The sequence below is a fragment of the Schistosoma mansoni genome, chromosome 1 (genome assembly GCF_000237925.1).
Source record: "Schistosoma mansoni strain Puerto Rico chromosome 1, complete genome".
Lineage (NCBI taxonomy): Eukaryota > Metazoa > Platyhelminthes > Trematoda > Strigeidida > Schistosomatidae > Schistosoma > Schistosoma mansoni.
This window is the reverse complement of record NC_031495.1, coordinates 59646569-59651239: the sequence shown is the minus strand read 5'-3', so window position 1 is coordinate 59651239 and position 4671 is coordinate 59646569.

The following is a 4671-nucleotide window of genomic DNA, read 5'->3' as shown; positions in this document are numbered from 1 at the left end:
ATAGCCGGTGGCTGACTCTCAGGAGCGATAAGTCGCGTCTCACTCGTGTTGGAATCAAGTCAACAGTATGGTTATAAAGGGCAGAGGTCAGATTCACCGTGAGGTTTGTGCACACGATGCCGTTATCGGATTAGGTAATGAGTCAAGATATCCAATACGCTTATGCAATGAGTAGATCATCTTGACTCAGTAGCTAAGAGGATAGCGTGGTGGCGTTTAAAGAAAATGGTACTGGGTTCAAGTCTCAGAGTGAACATCAACTCTGGGATTCAGATACATCCAGTTGACGAGTTTCGAATAGGACGAAATGTCAGTCCTGAATCCCACTGCTAGCCACCATCCATCTTTGCTTATAATGTTTGTAACTGAAGTCAACATAGAAGTAATCCGAACAGGATGCACATACGACAATGAGAGACTGATCAATTATAATCTTAAGCTTCAATGGGAAGATTCAAACAACAAAAAACAAAAATGAATTGTAAAATGACTTAATTTAACTAATGTACATGTAATATTCACTTTTGTTTTATTGTGCTTCAGATATTGTTACTATTGTCATTTCTTTCTATTGCTATTATTATCATTAGTCATCTTCTTAACATACGGATAATTTGGTCAGTACTCACCACATTTTATTATTTCTTACTGACTTCAAGTTACTTCACACACTACGTGACCTAAGACCAAATATGTGACCTGGTTTGTATTAATATGACTATTTCTCTCACTCTATATTATCTATATTCATTCAGATTATTTATCTTATAACTTTATTAAGCAAATAAATTTGTTTTAATTAACATTCCAAGCTAATTATTTCATCATTGACAATCTCATCAAAAAGAAAATTTTTTTCTTTGGTGAATTCTGCTTTTATTTATATCAAGATTCCATTTCATTTTAAAAGAATTCTATACATAAGTTCAGAAGATATACTTACCTAAAACTTGGTAATGTAGATCATTAATTTGGATGTTGTCGTTTACGTAATTGAGAGAACGAAAAGCGAATGTCCAGTGCTTTAACCGGGTTGGTAGGCACGGAAAGTCCACCTAGGGGAGTTGGAAAACCATGATTCCAAACCAATGGTGCACATGGGCTCCTACAAAGTGTTTCAGGGTGCCTATATTACTAGTAATAAACAAATGATTTTAAATTTATAACTAATATTTTTGAGTATTCAAATTCAACCTCTCGAATATATAATTATGATAAATTTTCTGAATGTTATAATTTATTTGCTAAATACATGGGGATATTGAAGTATAAGATTACTTGCTATGTCTTTAGTATACACCTTCATAACTCCTCTTTAAGAAGTGAACAATAATGGTTACCTGAAGAGAATACAGTATTATGATTAAAAAACTTTAATAAGATGGACAATTCTGCTTATAAATTCGGAATATTACACACCATCTTCTTAACAAGACCAGTTCTGTTCACTCATGTGTTTGCACACAAAAATAAGTTCATACTTTAGATAATCACAATAAGCTGAATTGTGTCCTATAGCCGAGTCGAATAAAAAGATGGAACTGATATTCAAGTATTTGGAGTGCAGTATGTTCTTTACACAAATATTTGTGTTGTAAAATAAAATATCTTTCCAAACTGTAATTATTCTGAGCTGAGACTAAAATTTGTTACAGTAGAGATGAAATTTTGCAACTTTCACACGGTGTACGACAATATTGGTAAATAGACTGAACACTACTTTTTAATAGTAAGTAGTAAAACATAATCACATAAATTAATCCACTGTTTGTCCTTGTCTCGTAAATCATAATGTCATTAATCATTAATCAGAACCTATAAGTTTTCTGTGACAAGCGATTCATAACTGACTAGTTTCGACGAATGCACGGTTCACATTTTATATTTATCGTTATTATATGAGAGAAATATCACATTATCAGATGTAAACAGGTTTTCTGAAGAAACTATTCAAATAGATGTACTTCAATACAAAATAACTGTAATGTTTATAATGAGGTATCAGTTATGAAATATAGGTTGTCTACGATTTCTAAATTACTAATTGAATGTAACACATGTTTAAAAGCCATTAATGATCAATGAGATTGACAGTGAGGAATTAGCTGTTTTCTCTGTCTAACTAATGATATTTTAGTTATTACTAAAGATACTATTCATTTAATTCATTCATTTATTAACAATGAAAGTAACTGAATAGTATCCAGAATCGCACAATTGTCTTTAAAATTGATTTGGTCATAATTCATCAGTATTAATATTCTGTTTGACCGTAATAAAATATTTAGCTAAATCGATTGTTTCAGCTATCTTGAAATTTTCGCACAAGCCACAATGGGTTGATGTTAAGCGAAATATCGGCCTTGATAAGAAAATTTCCTTCTACTTCTTATCGCTTCAAACCGTCAGCAAACAAGCTTTGAGAATAATTGTATGATAAAATGAAAGCATATTATGGTCTGTATTATTTTTATTAACAGGGAAAATGACGAAAATGGATGGTGGCTAGCAGTGGAATCCAAAGCATGTTTCTCGTCCTCTTTGAGACTCGTCAGCTATGTGAACCTGCATCCTATGGTTGACATCCACCCCACGGACTCGGACAAAGTACCGTTTGCTTCAAACGTCATCTCGTTCGCTAATTAGCTACTCAGTTGTCGGCATAGGTTGCACATATGCCAGTAATAGACTGATCACTTGCAGCCCTAAACATCAATGGGAAGATTCAAACAAACAATTCAAAATGAATTTAAGGGAAATAAACTTTGAAGACACGAACGTGCACAGGTTGCTGATGTATAATTACAAATGTAGTTGAACTGACGGATAATTTTGAGTTTAAGAACGAAAGCAAAGATATTAAATCGGTTTGCGATTACATGAGCACTTACTGGATAGAGATTACGATGTATTTTACATATGACTAGTTACCGCTTATTTTAATGTCTTATGCTAGCAGGCATGGGAGTAAATTGTATGCAAACGAGGAATGGTTAGGTCAGGCCTTAAAGTATTTGATCGATGATTTGAGTTAAGCCAGGAGATTCACTCAATGTAACTAAGGTCCATGAGATATATGGTTAGAATCGTTGTTCATCAACAAAGTGATGCAAGTACTTCCATATTTTCTTATTGAAATATTAAGCCAATCGCTAATCCAAAATTTATATTCATTGACTTCACTAGTTTCGTTTTAAGTATGTATTTCTTATTTTTGTTTTTTAGCTGTGTCAACGCAGTTACTTATGCTATTTTTCTTTGATTTATTTCGCCCAAACAGTAGTGACATATATCTTGAAAACTACACTTATTCCATTGTCAACTTAATCCACAACTGCTTGTTTGATGCAATCACCGTATCAGATAATTTCGTATTATAAATCGCTTGCATAGACGTATTCATGTAGGGTGGTGGTTAGAAGCAGCCAACAGGAAACTCCGTTTGATCTAGGTTGCGTGCTATTTGATACTCGCCAGCATGATGTACCTGTAATACTGAGGGAACTGATGGTCTCTGGCGGATTCAGTCCCGTGTCACCCGAATTCCCAGTCGGAGACGTTATCAATGGTCTACCTGAGTCACAACTGACGTCCTGTGAAACTGAGATGCAATTACAACAGATTGATCAATGGGTAGTGATTCGCAGTAAGAAGGACATGGAGTATACGACACTGGTCAGTACTCAGTGATCAATCAGATGTAAAGAGTCCTCATGTAGTAAGTAGATGTTACCATTGACTAATGTGTGGACTAATGTGTGGAAATAGCTTGATAGACACATGTTTATATATATATATATATATATATATATATATATATCAGTCAGTCAGTCAGCTACAACGTAGGACCAGGCACATTTATGCATCGGTCCCAGTTACCATACCTCGTTAGCACAACAAGATGAACACCGGATTCATAGAAGTAGTTAGTTTAGTGGTGATAGTATATAAAATATAGGTTGTATATAAGGATATAGTATAGGAAGGAAGAAAGTTATGAAGCAATTTTAATCTCAATGTTTAAGGGAAGATAAAGAGTGTATACACCTACGCCATTGTGATCGATTCTGAGCCACGTCACCTAGAGTCTCCAACCATTGGTTACGATAGTCACGCGGACCCCAACCAAGTAGTCTGCATCTGCCAACATGGCTCAGACTAGAAGTTAGTGACTTCAAGCACTGATGCCACGTTTTGGTTTGGCCACCCCTAACTTTCTTCCAACCATCCCCTACACTATTCAGCATAGCGCGTCGTGGTAATCGGCGTTCAGGCATACGTAACACGTGGCCTAACCATCTCAGTCAATGAAGGTTCATCACCTCATCAACTGATTTACCATCATTCCCTAATACCCTGCGTCTAACCTCACTATTACTTACGCGGTCATCCCAGCAGATGCGAGCAATATTTGGCCATGTTTCACAGGCGTAAAGTAGAACAGAACGAACTGCTGAGTAGTATACTCGTCCCTTAATTGATAGACGGATATCTCGTCTTCGCCATAGGTGACGTAAGTTGGCAAAAGCCAAATAAATGAATAATCGTGCTCAGCTAGATGCAAATGTCACCAACTAGCAACCTATGTATGAATAGTGAAATCAGGGAAAAATAAATGATATAATCTCGCAGACATATTTTCTTCTTGGTTGAAGACTTCTTAGCATTGAG